We start from the raw sequence: 21342 nt of genomic DNA, 5'->3' as shown, positions 1-21342 counted from the left end.
TTCCAGCCCTAATGTCTATGAAATCTATGAAATCCCTATTTCTTCTTTGAGGATACTATCTGATTTGAGAGAGGAATTAGAACCTGAAAGAAACTTTCAGTAATAAGGGATCTCTTCCTAAGAACTATAGAAGGTAAAATTGTTGTCTGACAAACTGCATGTTTTTTTAACGGACTTGCACATTCTTAATCAGTGTCCAATTGGGCATAGAGGTTCTAGTCCAACAGGTCAGTCTAACTTCTCATTTAATCTCATGTTAACAGAATAACAAGTCAAAAGGATGCAGGAATGGCTACAGGCCCCGCTTCCAGTCTCCTTCTGCCCCCTCCTACACTGGGGCAGGCAGACTGTGCCATGGGATTAGCAGCCAGGAACATTTTAAAGTCCCCAAATCAAGTAAGAGTTTCAGCACCACCACCCCCTTCCCCCTCTGCACAGAAACATACCACCTCCCATCTCCTTCCCCCCACCCACCTACTGCTGTTTCTGGCCCTGTGGTCCCAGGAGCAAGGGGAGCTCCAAAGCCATTCCTGGCTTCTCCAGCCTGACTGCATAAGAGCTGGGCTCAGCCTGGGACAATGGCAGTGGAGGCAAGCGGGAGTGTTTCTCCTCCCTGTGCTGAACCCAGTCTCCATGGAGCCTGGCTGGAGTGAGACAGGAGCTCCCCTCACTCTTGGAACAATGGGGACAACAGCATCTGGGGGAGGAAGGAATGGAATAAGAGGGGAGGGGAAGGGATGGGGACATATCTCTGAGCATGAACAGAAAGAGAGGGGAGCATTTCTTACTTTCGTTGGGGACTTGATAAAAATCCCTGGTTGTCTTTTCTGCCATGAGATCAGAAAGGGGGATGTAGCATGCCACTGCACCCCCTCTGGATCTGCCCCTGGGGAGGAAGTATAATTTCAGATCTAGACTCTTCAAGGTACATATCCAGAATCCCAGATAAAGTACGAGTGGTTTGTTCTGTCTGAAGCTGATCAATAGCTCCTTCTTAACGTCTCAATGAACACGAAAACCCACTATTATTGATTTCATCGTTAATGAAATAATATTACCTCTCAAGTATCAGAAACAAGAGCAAAAATGGACATAGAAGACTAAACCAAAGGACTACAATTATATTTGAAGGAGGTGAACAATTTAATAAACATGATGAGCATCTAAGAATTATTTTAATTCAATGCAATTATCTTTTTGAGATAGAAAAAGACAATGTCTGAACAAAACTCATGCCAAGAGAAACAGGCACATTAAAATGGTTAAGTTGAAAGTAGTAATACTGAAGGTGACTGAAGTAAGGTACCCTCACTTTTTTGTGAGATGTACAAGTAATCAGAAGGCATTGAAAAAACAATCCACTCTATTTGAAAACCAAAACACCTAACAGTTCAATCCAGAGGCCTTTCTCGTAGGCCTATATGAGGAAGAAACCAGGAAAGAAATCTTTTTATGTGATAATTGCTGGTAGCACAACAAAACCCCAGGGTTTCCCTACCCATTTCTAAACTTGCAGGCACTAATAAACCTTTGTGATACCATTAACATTCCTTATAGTCTCTGTGGACTCATTCTACTCATGAAAATCTCATTATATTCAGTGAACTTGAGATATATTTATGGGCATTTAAAAGTATGTCCTAATTATCAGTTATGCTACATATTTATGACACCTTTACAGTACAGGTATTCCTTATTGTTTCTTATGTGCATTGTGACTTCCCAATTAATGATCTGGATCCATTGTGCAAGGCACTGTAGAGACAAATAAGAAAGAAACTAGTCCTGGTCATTGCTGGGCTGTTTTCGGGTCTCAATGTGTTTATTAACTGTTTGGCTACCATGTATTGTTTAGTTTTTTTAAGTAGGTCTATTGCTTAATTAGTAAAGTCCATTGCTTTGGAAAAAGATGGAGAAATTACTATATAAGGTTTCTATGTTATGTTTTCTGGCATACCTGTCCTTGTTAAATGCCCCTCAGAGATAGAAAGAAGATAAAAAGAAGAAACAATGGGTATCCAATGCATTCCTGTTGACTATGGACTTGACCTTTCACTCAGTAAACTTATTGGGAATGTTACCATTTACCTCTGTGGGCATTGACTCAGACCCTAACTTGTGCTAAATATCCTCCATAATTTCTGTGCCAACTTATGCTGAAATATATCATTTGCAAATGCTAGATGTTGACTGGTGTGAAATTCTGAAAATGAGTTATATAAAAATAATTCTTCCAGAATTAAAGTTATTTAGAGAGGACAAGGAATTTCCTATCTGTGTGAAATGGAAAAGTGCATAAGTATTCCAAAGGTGAGAAAGTAGTTTTTAAATACGTTGCTAAACTCATTCTTATCATAATTCCATTTGCTTCAGAGATTAAGGAAATATAGTTATATTAAGAATAAATCTGGAGAAATATAATAGAAAAGAAAGCTGTAGGTGAGATAAAGATATTGCAGCTATATCATATATTAATTGTATATTTACCTAGGTCTAAGATTTTCTCTTTCTAGGACTGGAATATACAAAGGTTTGAGAGTTGATTGTAATAGAAGGAGAAAAAATCATCAGTTTTTCTGTTAATGTACAAAGAAGGTGCATCTACACATACCATTAATGCACAACAATAAACTGTAGAGTGTATTGCTCCCAGGAAGCTTGTGGGCAGTGTTCACACGTGCACCTGAACTGCAGCACATTGAGCTGGGTCACAACAGCTGGCTGGCAGGGGGTCCAGGAGGTCATTCTGCCAGTCTAAGAAAACTCCAGCTGGGCTCAATGTGCTGCAGAGGGGCTGCCTGGGGCACAAAGGTGCTTCAGTACAGGGCTGGCCGGCAGGTACCCCCTGCACTGAAGCACCCTTGTGCCCAGCCAGCCAGGTCAGTGTCTACATGGAAAAAAACTCTGCAGCAGGGTAGGAATTTATTAGTTTCTTCTACTCTAATAGGGGCGCAAGTGTAGATGCTGAGATGTTTACTGTGGAGCTAATTAGTCAGTTCCACAGTAAACATCTCATATAGATGTGCCCAGAATGTATAAAATGTCCTTTTTCTCTGAACACAGTAGGATCAAATGATAGGAAGCAATTTCTTCGCTCACAAACTTCAAGCTTCCCTTTACACCCAGCACTCTATTTAAAAAGTTCTTTGTCTTTCTCCGGGAACTGCACTTGTAGCTTTGGGCTTCTGTCTCCTGGATTTTTACTTAGATTTGCTTAGTTAAGTAACCCACAAATTACTCCTGAAGACCAGCACACGCATATGAGCAGTGACGTTCACTATCAATGCTACCACAAAACAAGGAGCATTTATTTCTCCTTCAGTTTGACTGAAGTTGATTTAGAAGACGGTTCTTTATGGATATTCATGGTTCAAACCTCTATGTGCTGGGAACCATCCAACTTTCAACATAACATTTCACGTATATCTAGACCAAGGTTTTCAACTTTTGGATGTAGAACCTGGGACATTCTCTGGATGCATAATATTCAGAGCAAGCAAATACTCAGTACTTTTAAATAAAGCAGGCCTCTGACATGTCTCAGGTGCAGGGCTGGATGAACACACAAGCAAACTAGGCACATGCCTAGGGCCCTAAGTGAAGAAGGGGCCCAGCTGTGCTTATTCTACATATTATAATTATTATTCTACATATTATAATTATTGTGTGAAAAAAGTAAGGGCCCATGAGTTTGTTTGCCTCGGGCCCACTAAAGCGTTAATCCAGCCCTGCTCAAGTGAGGCACTCAAACATCACTAGTCACTTTGAAATTCGTGGCCTAAATCCTTTCTATCATTTTTCTTATGTTAAAGTTACTGATTTAAAGATGCCTTTCCAGTGGATTTCCAAAATAAATAAGGTTTCTTTTGCTAGGGGATTTCTAGTCAGCATTGGTTTTTGAATATCCTGTCCAGAGCTTCCTTTTAAGGCATGTACATAGGATTATTCAATGACAGTGTTTCAGGATATCCACAGCAATTAAAATAAACCAGGCTAGGTATAATGAAGAGCCACAGCATCTGTCTTTCAAGAGGATTTAAAAAATCCATCATCCCCAGAGTATTGGTTCCATAATAGTGAAACCTTAAAGATTCTTGCATCTTGGAAAAGTGCCCAAAGTCATCTTCAGTAAGAACAGAATGAGTGAGAAAAAGGAAAACAGACTTTTTTCCTTTTGTATCAGAACTTTGTGCATCCCATGCAGGTAATGACTAGATGACCTAACATTTTTAACAAGGCTGGATTTACAAAACAATTTCCTTTACTTCCAGTAGTTTAATCTGATATGTTTACATGAACCAGTAGAAGGAAAACTGATTTCTGCAGTCTCTGATACTAATTCGGTAAGTGATGCATTTAGAAACCTATTTAAAATAGCCAGCCATGTCAACCTGATTCTAATTATGGTTTAGTGAAAGGGACAATAGCAATCAGTCAATTGTCTTGCCAACATTTAGTATCGTCATAGTCAGGTAAAAAAAAGGCTTATTAGATTTCCAAGTCCAGCCCCTTGTAAGTGTAAATGATAATTTTATGATAATTTCCTGGGCAGATCAGATAGTATTTTTCACTTAATTTTTGTTAACCCTTTGCTTTGGCCAGGTGCTGTAGTCCTCCTTTCAAGCAATATTTGTAGGAAGTTCACTATGTAGGGTGCTAAAGAAGGATACTAAAGGTCACTTATGTGACCTTAGATCTCAGTTCTTCATCTGTAAAATGGGAATAAAAGCACATCTCTCTCTCTCTCAGGGGTTGTCTGCACATTTAATGACTGAAAGTTGGTAGACCCTACAGAAATGGGAGCCATATAAATGTCAGAGATAGAAACTTGATCTAAAGTTTATATGAGAATGAAAATAAGACAGTCAGTTGCAACCAGTTTCACGCTATTTTTCCAGAAACAGCATAGGCTTTGCTATATACAATTCATATTAATATCCCTTTGCCATGGGTTTGAGTAGAAAACAAAAGCAATTTGAAAGCAGCACACAGATTGTTCTTGCAGTGAAAGCTCAGATTTCCTCTACCTCCTTTCTGCCATCTCTTGGGATCTCTGGTTGAAAATTGTGATTCCTGTTAGGAGTACATTTTTGACTTTGCATGTGTCTTCTATCAGAACTGGCACCATGAAATCTAAAAGGATCAGCAGGGGAATTCATGTGTTCCTGTTTTTTTAGTTAATTAATTTATTCCAAATGATAAGGTGAGTAATGTGTTTAATATTTTAAATGATACTGGATTCCAATCATGTGTCCTGTCTGATGCATAGAAAAAAAATCTCTTCACCACAGCAGTCCACAAGGCCAAGAAATTATAAAATATACTTAAGCTTTGTCTATTATTACAAACAAAACCAGGCTGACATTGGTTGACAGACTGAGATCCAACCACAGCCACTTTTGAACCAAGGTTACCTGTTGTTGAAAAGACGAGTCAAATCCTCCTGCAGAACTGCATTCAACCAAGCAGTATTACAGAAGGTGTTTTAAGATGGCTGGCTCTGTTCTTGCCAGTGGACTAGCTAGTTTCAATATGGGCTGAAAGGGGTAAAGAAGAAAGCTATGTTTGAAATCCAGTGCATTTTTAAATGTACAGACATGCCATTAATTTGGAAAAAAGGGAAAACATTCTAAAATAGGAAAATCCTCTACCTGCCACAGTTCAGAGAATACCTTCCAAGGATTCAAATACCTGCAGCTACCTCCCTGTTACAGCTTGTGAACTAAGGGCCTAATTTTGTAACGGTTATACATGTTCATGTGAGCAAAGTCAATGGAGATTACTTTGGTGAATAAGCAATACTTAAGGCTTGCTGATCTTTTCCCTTGAGTAGCACTTATTTTTACTATGTGATGTGTAAAGCCTCTGGGAGAGTGTCTCCAAATACTAGATGCATATAAGACCAAATAAAGAACATAGCAATTACTTAAAGAAAGCATAAATAATGCAGTGACCAGCTCACAAATGTATGGAGATATAAATCCCAGCTGATCAGTTTTGGTATATCTACTCATGGAATGCCTTACAGCTATTATCCACAGTAAGAGAGAGATGGGGCATTGTCCCTATCTAGTGGCTTGCTGGGATATGCAGGCCTTAAATTCTACAAGCAAAACATCATGGTTTTAGGATTTGATCCAAACTCCATGTAGTCCATAGGAGGTTCTCCATTTGCTTTGCAGGGCTTTGGGTCAGGCCTTAGTGATGCAGAAGCAGAGTTCAAAATCTTGCTGGCAGACAGGGTGGGCAAGTTCTTATGCCGGAATGTAAAGTGTTGGAGACGTTTTATATGCTCAAGTACTGCAAGCAGCAGTTTCTTGTGATACTTTTTCACAATGGATTGGGAAGGCACATCTCACCCAAGTTTTATCAGTGCCTGAACACAGCTCTGCCCTCTCTAAATTCAAAACTATGCAGTCCAAGCGGGGACTCTGCTGACAACTTTTGCAGGAATAGATGAGTTTCCTGATGTAATCAGGGGGTCTAGAAGACTTGAAAACAGGAGTAAATCATGCCCAGTGCCCAAAGGGTCAGCAGCCCTGACTCCTGATGGAGATTTCATGGAGAAATACAGCCCGGACTTGAAAGGGCTAGTGACACAATCACTAAAGGGGTTCAAAACAGTAGCATGAAAACCTCTTCCCAGTCTCTCCCTGTGAGGTCAAGTGAGATAAGATGAAAATCCACACTTGGATCTTGACTCTACAAACAAAGCACCTCACTTTTTCCTTTCAAAGTCCCTTCCCTTTCCAGAACTCTGCCTCCCTACTTATGGACATCTAGTCACTCTAACAGAATCTATCTGATTTATAAATATCAAGCAAAATTTCCTTTTGCTCTGAAGAGAGCTCACTATAGCTAAGATGTGTTAAGCCAAAAGAGGTCAATTTGTTCACTTAAACAGATTTAAACCTAACATACAGAAAATAGTCACTCATTCTGACCACTGACTTAAGTAAATATGGCACGGCATTCTTAGGATAGTATTTGCAACTCTAAACTGCGTCTATTGCAGAAGGATTTCACTAAAAAGAGTTTGAGGTAAATTATTTGACAGAAGATGAATGTGAAATGGTCGATGTACATATTTCCTGTGCATCATTTAGAACATGAAATGACATTTGGAGCCCAAACAGATGCACTTCCTTTCTGTATGCTATGAATAAAAACGTTTGGTTGCATTTATTATTGTTTCCATTGAAGAGGTTTTATTCTGGGTTTTGTGAAAGAGTGACTATTTTCAACAGGAAAATGAATATGTTTTCTGCAGTTATATAGGCAAAAAAAGATGATCTCAGATAGCTGATTGGATAGTGATGGTATTTTAGCTTTGAAGTGACAATTTGGTTCTTGAAATTCAAGATAAAATGAACTTGGTGGTCTTAGCTCTGTCTCTCTTTCACAGTCATCCACACTAATGCCACACATAACAAGGCATAATTTTACATAACTAGCAGTCTGTGCTCTGAGCCATTATACAAGTCATACCTGATTGAATATCACAATTTCAAAACTGCTGTCTAATCACATTTTTTCAGGCTGTGTGAACAAAATAATGTTATTATAATTAGACAACGTGTCTCTCTGTGTGTGTATGTGTGTATATATATCTCTATAATATTAATATTAATGACATTTAGATGATACTATAGCTATAGTCTATTAGCTGTGTGGTATTAACAAGGTATAACAAAGTTATTTGATACCATTTGAAATCCCACTTGTATTTTCATATCCCTCTTGCAAGTAATTCAGAGACTTGATTTTTATGAGTTATGGCTCTGATGTCACTTGTGTTTTTGCCCGTAATAGGTCCCTCTGGAGCAAAAATCATCGAACTAAATTAATAACATCTAAAATGTGTACCTTGGTTAATAGCTGGTCAGGTGGAAACCTCATGGATCTTATTTTAGCTGGCTGATCCTCTTGTGCTATTGTAAGAAACCCAGCTTCAAGCAAAGACTGGGGAGACTGCCTCAGCTTAATTTTTTTAATAGAGCTAAGTTAACAGCTTAGTGAACTGTTGAGGACATGCCCCCGCCCCCCCACCCCAGGAGTTCATCTATTTTAAATGGTAACATAGCCCTTGTTTTGGGCCATGTCAAGATCTGAACATCCAGTCCTTTTTCATAGATTCATAGATGCTAGGGTCAAAAGGAACCTCAATAGATCATAGAGTCCAATCCCCTGCGTAGACAGGAAAGAGTGCTGGGTTCAAATGACCCCTGCCAGGTGCCTATCTAACCTCCTCTTGAAGACCCCCAGGATAGGGGAGAGCACCACCTCCTTTGGGAGCCCATTCCAGACTTTGGCCACTCTAACTGTGAAGAAGTTCCTCCTAATGCCCAGTCTAAATCTGCTGTCTGCTAACTTATGGCCATTATTTCTTGCGACTCCCAGGGGTACGTTGGTGGGTAGAGCCTCACCAGTTCCCTTCTGTGCCTGCATGATGAATCTATAGGCAGCCACAAGGTCACCTCTCAACCTTCTCTTGCGGAGGCTAAAGAGGTCCTGGTGCCCTAGTGTCTCCTAGTAGGGCTTGGCCTGCAAGCCCTTAACCATACAAGTGGCCCTTCTCTGGACCCCCTCCAGGTTATCCACATCCCTTTTGAAGTGCGGTGCCCAAAACTGCATGCAGTATTCCAACTGCGGTCTGACCAGTTTTGATAAGTTATACATTTTCACAGAAACCAGTCCACTGTTGCCAAATTCTCATTATCTTATCCTGAATCTCAGTGGTTTGTTTTTCCTCAAGACTCAGGTTCTAGAGTCATGTGAATCTGTTTTTCTTTTTCCATTTCTTTTCTTAGGTACATATGCAAATATCTTGGTTGCAGAGACAAGCTTGAAAACCTGCTTCCCACCAGGTCAAAAATCAGAAGGTAAATTAAAAGGACCCCAGATATATTAATACTCTATATTGAATTTTATTATTTTTCAGTTAATCTCTTGGAGTTCCTCAGGGGTGGCCTTCTGTCTCTTGGATGCTTAATGCTTGTGGTGAGGAATATTGTGATCTGAACTCCCTCACTTAGGGTGGATTCATACTTACTTACATTTAAGTAAGTATGGATATCTTCATTGACTTCAAAGAACTTTGGATCAGGCCTTTTTATCTGATTTGAAGGCATCTGGTTTCACCTCAGGAGCAGGACTGTGAAACCAAAGTGTTTTCCACAAAGCTACTCTGTAACCTAAATCCTTCAAAGAGAAATGCTCTAAATAGAAAATAAATAAATGAAATATAACTTTACCACAGTTTTCCCCAATCCCCATGCATGCAAATATGGAAGGTTTAGGAATGGATCCTGGTTCGGTTTCATTCCAAGTATAAAAATGGGTTTAGAAGACTTCAGTTTAAATTGTTTCCTGTCTCATAACTTTCCTAACCACAAATATTTTTAATTGTAAGCCATGAAAATAAAGTTATTTAATAAATTAACACTCTGAATGCTTTTCTGTTCAACTTTGGCTGTTTATTGGAAACAGTCTTATTTTGGCTTTTATGTATTTGGTTCCAGCTACTACTCAGTCTGTTCCCTATCTTATTTCCTTCATGTAATCTACAGATCTGCAGTTGCTATCGTTGCTATGTTTTATAGTTTTGCATTACTGTATTGACTCATTGCATTGTAGTTTTTTTCTCCTTCCACTGAAAATAGCCTTTATATGAAACATAAGTAAAAGCCTGGAATGTCCAAAGGAAAGTAGAGAAACATTACAACATTTTGCAAATTTCTTTTGGCCAGAGAAAGTTACAAAATATTCATAAAAAGAAACTTAGCCAGTGCCTGCAGGATAAAAGCCAAATTTTGATTATATGTGGAATTTAAATTCCTGCTGTAAACAAACTGTATTTGAAGTGCATAGAATTTGAAAAAAATGTCTATACAATTTATGTCAGAAAAATGATGAATATATATACTCTTGTTACTGGGAATAAATGTTCTTCTGCACTGTGACAGATGCTATTGATACCACACTTGAAATGCTAAAGACATTTTAAACTTAGGCAGGATGTCTGCAGACATGAGAACAAACAGAGTTTGTTAAAAAGACACTGTCACCATCAGCACGGTTTTCCTCCTGGTTCCCCTTCTTCTCTAGAGGTGGAGTATACCGCTCTGGATTCCCCCAGCACAACAATCCAACTATACTAGCCAGTAGCATGCTGTAGGGAAAAACTAAAATCTCAATCAATCATGAATCTAGTCCTATCCCTTTCTGACCTCTTTCCCCACTTCCCCTCTCTCCCCCCCTCCCATTCAGTGCCTGCTTCCTGCCACATATTGCTACAAGTCATGCAGGTACCCATAGCATAGGGATATGCTAGCTGGGCCACAATTTATCACTAAACGTACTGGAAGAGTTAGAGGCAAACATGTTTTCACTTACTGGGAGCTATTAATAACTACAAGTGAAAGTAATGGCAGCCTGCTTGAGGAGTAAGATATTATTCAACATGTGTAATAAGGGTTACAATCTGCCTAGATAGAAAGTATTGCAAGTTCAGAGAGGACTGTTAATGTTCAAGTTGATGGTGTCCCTTTAAGAGAGCCTCCCACTTTGGCAATGCTTTCAACTTTTTGATTGTATAATAGATGGCTTTTCAGTCTGAAACAATCAGAAGAGAATGCCAGAGGGATCCATGAAAAAATTAGGACTGCAAAAATATTTTGATATTTTTATTCCAATATTTTATCGGTGTGTGCATACATTCATGTACAGTGTGAGTATTTGTACACAGTAAGCTTACTGTACAGTGCAATATATTAAAATGTTGGTGCTTAAACTGACATTTAGGACCTGGGTGTTGAAAAATGCTGAACACTCAACTCCTATTAATGCACTCTCAGCTTCTATTAAAGCCAGCATTGGTCCAGTGTTTGGATATTTGGTATCCACTGAGCTTTTGAAATCTGAACTTCCCCAAAGTTTTGAGATGCAGGATTTTAGGTCTTGAGTATGACTGTCATGGGGCAGGGCGTAGGAGCGGCTGTGATTCCTCCAGGCGCCCCTACCGTGCCAAGTCACCTGTCTGGCACCCTTGTTCTTGCCCGCCATGTCTTGGTGTTATATAAATTTATATGGGAGGCTGCCTTCTGTCCGCTTGGACACGGTACCAAGTGCATATTGGCCCCTGTCCTATAAGGTGTGACCTGGTGCTTCCCCAGCCTTATGGGCTACGCGTGCCTCCTACCTCCCCTGTAGCACACCCCATGCCTTGCAGTTGTACTAGACATTCTTATGTCTCTGTGCGCCCTATGTACACACCTGAGTTCCCTAATATGTATGCGCCCTCTCCAGGCTCTGTCCCACGCGCCCTGCCCTCTCCGGGCTCTATCCCACGCCCCCTGCCCTCTCCGGGCTCCTACCCGTGAGATCGCCCTTCTTCCGGCTCTTAATCATGCGCTTGCCCCGCCGCGGGCCTCCAACCATGCGCTCGCCCTACTCCGGGCTTTTATGCTGGCCCTCACCCCTCTCTGGGGCCTACTTGTGAGATCACCCTTCTTCGGGCTCTTAAATCGCACGCTCGCCCCGCTGCGGGCCTCCAACCGTGCGCTCGCCCTACTCCGGGCTTTTGTGCTGGCCCTCACCCCTCTCTGGGGCCCGTCCCACGCTTCGCGCGCCCCTCGCCCTCTCTGGGGCCCGTAGCCGTGCCTGGCCCCCTGACCCTTCTCGGGGTCCTATGCCCTAGTGGGCAAAACACCGCCCTCCCAGGCTGGGGTCTTAACACCCCTCACGCAGTGCCACACCAGCGCCCCACAGCCGTGCATCCCAGGCACTGCTTGCTGTGCCTGTACAGGGCACCCAGGAACCCCCAGACTACTGGGGAGCTCCCGTGAGGCCTTCTCACACCCCTACAGCCTCACCCAGTCCTCTGGTATAACAATTACTAAACAGAACCATAAGCCAATTGACTGTAACACAACACTGAGCCATCCGGACATAACATAAAATCTAGGCCCACCCAGCTGTGTTACCAAGGCCTTCCAGTCAGGGTTCTTTCCATCTCATCTCAACCTGTAGACACTCATGCAGTCAAGCTGCGCTGCAACAGAACTCCTGCTCTTCAGGCTGCCAAACATGAACTGCCTGTTAGTCTTCGGCCTGGGCTTTTTATAAAGGCCCAGCCCTGCCCCCTGGCGATCAGCTGACCCAATCAGTTGCCCTAGCAACCCTCACCTGGGCTGCCCTGAAGATTGGCAGCTAAGCCCACACCACTGTTACTAGTAGCAGGCAACCCAGTGCCCTGCTACAATGACCTTTTCTTTGCAGGAGCTAAATTATACCTAGTGACCAATTTATAAGGCACTGTATTCTTTAAGTAAGGAGCACACCAATGATTAATGACACTTGGCCTGTGTGTGAGAACTGTGTCAATACAATTTATCCAAGCTTGTCTTCCTCATGATACCACTTTCTATACCTTAGTGCTGCTGAAGCTAACATACACCCTGGAGACTTGAGACAGGGGCAAACTGAATTTCCATTGGCCAAATGAGGTTCCACCACCCAAACAAACCCACCTAGGGCCTCATTTAGTGCCTATTGAATTCAGTGAGAGTTTTGCCACCAGTTCCCTGGGAGCAGGTTGGGGGCAGAAAAAAAGCAATGCAGATGATCCCCAGCATTGCTTGAGGGAAACTTAATAAACAAACCAGGAATGCAGAACAAGATTCTATGCTGTCCTGCATTTGTATACTCAGTTAATGCAAAAGAGACAGAGGAACTCAGACATGAATAGAGAGTTGGGGCTTTGTTGCAGTGCTTACAAATTGCTTTGTTCATTAAAGAAATACGGGGGTGGGGGAGAAAGGAACTCAGGCTGTTTTAAATAATACAGGCAAATAACCAAATAGAAACCTGTTTGTGTCTGCAATGCTGTAACAATTGTGCAGTGATATTTTATCTATATGAGAATATAACCTCAGTAAATCTGCCAAGGTCAATGAGACCTAAGGTGAACTGCAGCAGAACTGCAGGTAACTCAGGATAGAAGTTCTCTGTGGGCAAAATTAACTTATATTTATTTGTCAAGGATACTAAAAATGTGTCTGACATATTATCTCCATCTTCTCCCCCTTTGAAAAATGTCCTCACCTTTTGAGGTGGTTATATTCACTAGCAACAAGTACTGGGTTCTAGTGGAAAGAGTATCACCTGTGTACTGTTCAAACAAGAGAGGCTTCTGTCCTGCTACATTGTCCGGCTGCACTAATCTCCTAGTTACATGTGAGGGAGATGAAAGCATACTATTTATGTATTTTGATTACTTGAGATGTGTTCATCCAAATGACCAAAACTAAAGCCCCTCTTAAATCACCTCATCTAGGCTTTCCTACTATTTGTTATGATTCATTCAGATCTTCTGCAGACCTTCGAAGCCTGGGAGAACTGATAAAATTTCCAGTGTGCCTATATCAGACCAAGAGAGGAATATAACAATATTCAAGAACTTCTTGCTGAAAATGGCCTACCCATTTTTGAGAAAGCCAAAAGCCTGTTAGCTTGAGCACTGCAGGTGTTATACGAGGAGAAGGGAGTCAGAAGTAAGTGAAACCAAACAATATGGAGGTGACAGGTTAAAGCTGACACCCTGAATTTCTCCTACAAATGAATTGGAAGCTAAAATATATTATGGCCAGGGTGCTTCTTGGGAGAAACACCACTTAACAACTAACAGTGAGATTTGAACTACTTCCAAGCAGTTTCAAGGTGAAGACCCATGTAGAGCATTTTACATCTGTCCAAGCTAGATGGGTTAAAGGCAGGCATCAGTGATATGGTTCATAGTTCTAAACAAAAAGTTTGGAAAAATTTATGAAGTTAATATGAACACTTTTGCTATCTAGGTACTTATTTTGCCTCTATTACTACAGTATCTAAGTGCATCATACTCATTAACGAATACGTCCTCACGACTTCACTCTGAAGTTGCCAAGTAACCCCATTTTACAGGTGGGAACAGAGGCATGGAGAAAATGAATGACTTGCTCAAAGCCATGCTGGAAGTATATGAGAACTGAATTCAGGTCTCCTACAAGTCTCTATCAAGTGCCATAGCCATAGGTTGTCTTTCCTTCCCTGAATTTTATCAGGGTTGGGGAAGAAGCATTTTTGGCAGTTGGCCTTCAGTTACCAGAGGAAATCCTATCTATCATAGAGAGCACAATGGACCCAGGTCTATTCTCTCTAATGGAGCAAAAGTAAGATTCCCTTCTTTGGAAAGGCTTATTTCCAATTAAGCCTTGTGTTTAAAGGGTATGATCATTAAACTGAAGACCTTCCTTTTGTTTTGCACATGTGTAGATAAATCTGCTCATCGCTTACCCAAACATTTTGCCCCCCAGCCTCAGTGAGGTACTTACTGATGCCTGGGTCAGATGGCTGAAAGGTGGTGGTGTTGAGTGGCAGTCATAAAGGACTGAATTTGGTGGTGAGTTAGAACACAGAGTCATGAATCAGTTGCAGTACTGGTGGGATAAATAATATCGATAACTATTTGAACATAGAGTTTCTTATGGAAGTACTGGGATATTATATTGAAGAGCTATATGCTGCATTTTACTTTTATTGAATAGTTTGGCTTACAAGTGTGCCTACTGTAATTGAAGTAGATGACAACACAGGATCTTGGGCACCTACACCCAGTGCATAAAGCCTAATTAGCATGTGTCAGAAAAAAACAGTTAATTAGCACCCTCTGGCAGCCTCAGTATCTTGTGTATTCTGTGTCCTTATGCTTAAAATGGTGGCAGTGGCACTTTAACTAATGCTCATTGAATGAACTTCAGTTAAAGCACCCCCACAACCACTTTGAAGCATGGGACTGAATTCAAGAGACACTGTGGGCACTTTAATTAGACCAGGTCCCTAGAGCCACTCTAATCAAAGTGCCTCCCACCGACCTCGGAGCATGTGTAAAGACACCCCTTGTGTCTGTGTCATTCTTCTCCCCAATCTATTCTTGGAAGCCAAACTTTTCTACTTTATCATCAGCTGAGACAATTCACATCAACACTACAAAGGTGTTTGGGCATAAGTATTATAAATAATACTGTATCCTGCTTGAAACTGCAGAGGAATTCAGGTGAACATAATACCCTCCCACAATACCCTCACCCAACCCAAGTGCCCTGTGTCTCCTCACCAGGGATTCTCACCAGAGATTTTTCTCTTATAAAAAAAATCCTCAATTTTCAGACATAAAAAATATTTATATATAAATATATCTCTATATTACTGTTTCATTTTAGTCATGGAAAAATGTGGATTTTGGGTTACTTTTTTAAACCTGAAAATTGGGGATTTTTTTAATCAGAGAAAACTGAGATCCATGCTCCTCACAATGTGCCATGCCGCCCCACACTTCTGTGTTGTGTCCCTCACCACTCCAGGTCCTATGCCACCCCATGCCTCACCAGGTGGATTTCTTATCCCTCATCTGACTGCATTTTCACTTGATACCCGATTCTAAGATTTGTTTTCTCCATGTGGAACAGGTAAAAAAAGCTCATCTTGAAACTGAGTAAATACAGTAGTAATCATATTGGCAATCATATCTGGAACCCAAAGGCTGCACTTACTTTTCACATAATTTTATACTTGGGGCTGAACACTTAGGTTTACAATCCTATTTTCGTTTTTCTTTTTTTTCTTTGATTGATCAACAAAAAATATGTTTATTATTGCAAGTTACCAAAAATAATAGTAATTGATCAGCAGTGGCTATGTCTTCAATTTTCTCTCGCTGTCAAGTGGGACGCCCAATACAACAAAACCCTTCAGTGCCATGCTAAGCTGTTAATGTAGGCTATATTCGGACAGATGAGAGCCACATACTAAAACCACCCACATCAATTTCTTCAATATTCTGTGATGGAAGACTAGTATTCAGAATTCCAGTTGCTGGCACAAACATTACATTAAATTTTATCAAAACCATGTACTACATATGCCCAACATCTGATTTTAAACATTAAATGCTTATTTCTATACTACATGTAATTAAAAGCATCAAGCATTTGTCCTCACAAAGGATCCAGTCCTGCAAGCACATACACCCATGCTTAACTTTATGAATGGAATAAGGACTGTAAAGTTAAGCCCATATATAATTGTTTGCAAAGTCAGGGTTTGCAAATTTTGCCTCATGGACTTCAATAGACAAGCATCATGAGCACTTTTCAAGATAATTTTCCTCTTAAAAAGATTGTTTCTCAGCTTTCAAAAAAATCCTGGGCCACTTAAAAAAAATTCCCCTCTCCATAATTCAGGCAGAAAGAGACTTCCTCCATGTTTAGTTAATTGAATTCCCAGTTTTTATTAGCAGAGATACAGAGAAGTTTACTATTAATAAAGGTGCTGGGCGCTCTCCCAAAGATAAAGATATTTTTTCCATCAACGGTTTGCAGTATAAAAAATGTCCCATTGTCCATCATTTGTAGGACAGCAACGACCACAAGACTCATGTCGGATCAAGGCCCTGACTCATGTCAGATCACGGTGCTGCAGGAATACACAGGCTCCTGCCCCCTAGAAAACTTGCGATGAAAATATATAATAAATAAATAAATATATTATTAAAATTGTAATCGTAAATTATTAAAAACGTCATTTTTAACAGACTCCTTTTAAAAAAATGCCAAGCAGCATAGGAAATGCCAGCTCAGAAAGTAATAAGCACCTTAAAATAGTAGTCTGCAGTGAGAGTGCCTCATTTACAGCTAGGGTCGCCACAATAAACAAACCCTATAATAAAGTAGGAGCAAAACCAGGCAAGGAACCAAAAGCAAAGCCAAGTTGCTACACAAGCTCCGAGCTCTAGAGGTCGCAGGGAAAGCAGTGACCCGAGTCACCCGGCTGATTCCTGCCCTGAACCAATAGACTTGTTGCTGCCTCACGTTAGCAGCAGCCTGGGCTATGGTATATCATGATGTACATATTAATGATGGGTATGACGGCAGGAGTAAGGACAGAGGTTTGATTGTTCCCCCCTCCCCCTTCCATGGCTGCGACGGATTTGCTGGGAGGAGGGGCACGATGGCAAAAGAACCCTTGCCCGTAGATGCTGCCTAAGACGAAGACTACCTGCTGACCTTGTTGGGGGTTGCGTTGGCTTGGGCTTATCTCGAGAATCATTAGAGGGGGGTCGCTCAGCCACAGATTTTCCGGGTCACAACAATGGCTGTATCCTCTGTGCAGACACAGCCCTGCCTAGTGCCCAGCCCTGTAGGAACTAGAGCAGGATGATTATGATCACTGCATTAATTTTGCGAAGCATCCCCCCCATCTCTTCTGCGTTTCTTTTTTTTTTTCCTCCTCCTCCTTTTTCTCCTTTCCCCGATCGCGCGCACTGACGTGTCTGACATTTTGATGGAGACTACTGGACAATTTGCTTTCTTGCTCTGATCTCCGGTGTCGCCGGAAAAATAAGCGGTTCCTAGCAGGGGGGCGAATAGAGGGTAGAGAAGGAGAGGGGAAAACGGGGGGGGGGGGGGACCAACTGAGTCTGCTTGAATTCCCAGTCTTTATCAAGCAATTCACTCACCATTAAAAGAGAGCTGCAATTGCAGATTCAAGCCACATGCGGTAGTGTATAGCAATTAGCCGATAAACTGCTGACTAAAGTACTAAAACATGAAGTATTATTGAAGTCAAGGTCAAAAATACTTCAGTTCTCTTGAAAAAAAATAGGTGGGGGGAGGGAAGGCGGGACATTTGCACTTTCCAGTGACGGTCCAATCCCTGCCCACTGGACTTTTTATGACAGCGTTTATTACAGCTGAAGCTTCCCTAATTATTTCACTGCTGGTTTTGTAAGTAACCTAATCCTCCAGTTCCTTTATGAAAAGGTTCAGAGACATTGACTAACCTGCCCCCCCCCCAAGTACACACACCCCTTATTCTTCAAGAAATCAGATAAAAAGGCGATCCAGGCTTCTTTTTTGGCAAGAAAAGCAATAATAGAGAGGCGTGTGGGTGCAGTTTATTGTATCTCTGAACAGGAAACACACTAGAAATGGTTGGGAATATAAACACTAAACAAAAAAAACCCTCTTTATTTCTCTTTTCTACTCAATAAAGCCTTGCTACAGGCTCTGGTAGATAAACAGAACAGTTACTTTCGTGCTGTCCTGAATGGATTGTCTTTCTACGCCATTCAATCTGTTTATGAGTATTTACTTTACATTAGGAGAGAGCCCTTGCACTGCAGGAGTTTGGTGCTTTCCCCTGGGTGTCAGTGTCTGAAGCCTTACATCTGCTCTGTGATTGATGGAGCCTTGAATACACGTTATTACTCTTTCACAAGCAGAAATCAAACAGGCTATTAACTACATTACTTCAAAGAACAGTTTCAATACAATCTACTTATCTTAATTGAAACTTTCTTTGTATGGATATTTGCAGAGGAGATAATTTACAGGTGCGGAACAGGCATCGCATTAGGGAAAGGTAAAGCAGGAAAGGATTTACACCGGGATATATTTTTCTTAAATGCCCATTATAAAAATCAACAAACCCTGAACTCCAGCTTTTATTTGAGGTAGGGTTTTTTCTGGGGAGGGGATCTGTCCTAATGGCCGAGTTCTGGCTCTATGCAGCGTGAATCTAATTACAGAATTGCAGCTCTTCACAACTATCCACTGCAATTGTTAACATCAGAAAACCCTTATCACAGATTTTTCCCCCTACAAGGATTACGCAGCATGCAGTACGCTGGAGCGCCTACCTTTCCCAGACAGTGATACAGTGTTTCCAATTAGATAAAAGTATCTTCTAAACACTTTAAGACCACAGCGTCAAACAAAATAGAAGTTGCTCAACTGCTGTAAAACGTTGTGCATTAAGAGGAAAAAGGTTAATATACAATAGAGGAATGCCCGGAGGCTTTCTATTGAGGTTTCCTGAATAAATGCTGCTGCATTGCTTATACAGGAAACTGACTCAGAGTCAATCTTAAATATGATCTTGTCAAAATACTGCAACCCAAATTCTCTAAAACAAACGCACTTCAACTCCACTAGCTGTTTACCAGAACAATGCACAGCCTAATACACATATCAATCACATCTCATGTTAAAAGCAGTCTTTAAATGCCTTCTGGCCACCTATGGGCACACTATGTAAAGATGACTGAAGTAGGTTGATCTAATTAAATGCATGATGTATTTACTACCTTATAAAGTCAAAAGAAAAAAGTGGACTGTAATTTCATTCTGTAACCACATATTCTCTGGAATATAACGTTCAGATGAAATTTCAAGAAAAGCTCATTAAAGAATGATGCCCACAGATCATCTAACTTACTTATGCTGAATGAGAACAGCATAAATTGTTGTTTATAGAGCCTCCTACATCTGGCTGAGTTGTGATATTACTTTAAATTATTAAAATAGTTTTCGACAGCTTCCAGTTCTTTGGCATGAGCTTTTATTTCTTGATGTAATCTGAAGACCTGCCATTTTCTTTCGTTTATCTCTCTGTATACAGAAACAAGCTGGATCTTGCTTTTATTCCTTCCCTATGTTTTTTTTTAAGTGTAGGGTTCAGATAAGTGGTCTAATTCGCAGTAAAATGAGGACATGCATTATGAATAGCTATGGGGATGGCTCTACTGTAAAGCCACCAGTCTCCTAGGATCTGCATTTGTCCCCACTGCTCCGCTTCCACACTATTAACTTCAGCCATGTGAATATAATTTTCATTAAAGTAATCCTGTTTCAACTAGACGCTGTGGCTAGAGGTGAAACGTTGCGAAAGCGTTAAAAATAGCTTACTAGTAATTTCAACATCCTGTAATTTTATCACAGATCAGGTTTCAACTGTCATACTGTACAGACCTTATTCCCCATATCTCACATGTTTACTCTGTACCGTGCCAGTCCTACTGGGGTCGGCTCGGTGCCAATATGACAAAATTGGGGGAGAGAGGGAGACAGAGAGGAAAGAGTGCACCATTTTCCAGCCACCCTGCGAAACTGCATGTGAAGGCTGGCAGTGGAGACCCAGGCTGCTGGATCAGTGCTGGGCTTTGCCATTTGATTGCAATGATCGCTGTGCCTTTCCCTTGCTCTTAAGTTTCTCAGTGTTTGCATAATAACCCTACATGCAAACCTCGCAATGCTTCAGGGCTCAAGAACAATAAATATACACATTTAAAGCCTTTATTGTCTCACGGTTCATGCCCTCGGTTTTAAACAGCTTAATTTCTAGTTGTATTTAACTAGTTTCCAAATGGATTCCCCCCCCCTTCTCCCCCTCTTCCCAGTTCCAAACTATTACGAGGTAGCTCCAGCTCGCTCTCGTGTGTGTGTGTGTGTGTGTGTGTGTGTGTGTGTGTGTGAGAGAGAGAGAGAGAGAGAGAGAGAGAGAGAGAGGGAGAGAGGGTGTGGGTTTAAGTCAGTATTCCTGTAGCACTTGGTTATATAAATACATTATAATTTGAGAGCGCCCTTGGCACAGATCAGCATTGTAAACACGTACGAGTGTATATACTTCAAAATTAAAAAATGCACACGCAGATCTGGGAGCAGCCTGAATTCATATTCCGACCAGCCCACTGCTCCCATGTATTGATTTCTCATGCATCGGTTATTGTTCCCATCCCTAAATGCAGTAGCTGTCAGTTCAATAGTGTTTGCAAAAATCCCGCGATCGGGGTGTGTGGGGATGTGCCTCTGTCTGTGTGTGTGTGTGCTCACTTATCCCCCTCTTTTTTGCTGAGTCCTTTTTTTTGCCAAGCGAACAAATGCATTAATATTTATATGTTTATATAATCGATAACCCACTTTCTTCCTCTTCCCAGAGAAAAAGGCATCCAACAGCTAATGTAACAGATTAAGTTCCTTGGAAATATGGCAGTGAGGGAGCGCAATGTCACTATGAAACAAATCTGCATGTCTAATAAAAGCAAATCTGCTAAAGAGAATTAGAAAGAAGAGCAGCGCCCCTGAATCTCCGCAGGAAATGTTCTTTATATTAGACATATACAAGCAGGTCCTGTCAGATCCGCAGCGGAGCCGGGCAGCCTTTGTGCCCATCAAAAATGGAAGGGTAACCCTGTGCATCCCCCGGGCGGCTTTCCAGGAATGAAACCAAGTTCCAGAGCAGGCAGCAGCGTTGCAAGATTTTTGCGGGCTTTCGATCCCAATTTTGTCTTGATCTATTCGACTCTGTCCTCCGCTCCGGCTCAACCCCCACCCACCTTGCCAATTTGATCGGGGAGCAATCGGGCGGAACCCCAACCCCGATTCCACTTGGCTGGGAAACTGGGGGTCAGGAGAAATATTGAGCTGCCTTTTCTATCATTTTGGGGAAGCCGGAGAGGCGCGGTTG

General features: G+C 41.3%; 1 long non-coding RNA gene across 1 annotated transcript in view; it reads right to left on the bottom strand.

Annotated features, from left to right (window-relative positions):
- LOC109291030 overlaps positions 1–17764 on the bottom strand; it is a 33755-nt gene extending 15991 nt beyond the window's left edge. The window contains exon 1 of the long non-coding RNA XR_002095734.1: positions 17555–17764. This is a non-coding gene — a long non-coding RNA (uncharacterized LOC109291030). The remainder of the gene's footprint in view (positions 1–17554) is intronic.
- Positions 17765–21342: the final 3578 nt, after the last annotated feature.

The sequence above is a fragment of the Gavialis gangeticus genome, unplaced genomic scaffold (genome assembly GCF_001723915.1).
Source record: "Gavialis gangeticus isolate Ggan-Ray unplaced genomic scaffold, GavGan_comp1, whole genome shotgun sequence".
NCBI lineage: Eukaryota > Metazoa > Chordata > Crocodylia > Gavialidae > Gavialis > Gavialis gangeticus.
This window is presented reverse-complemented; position numbering and strand designations above follow the sequence as displayed.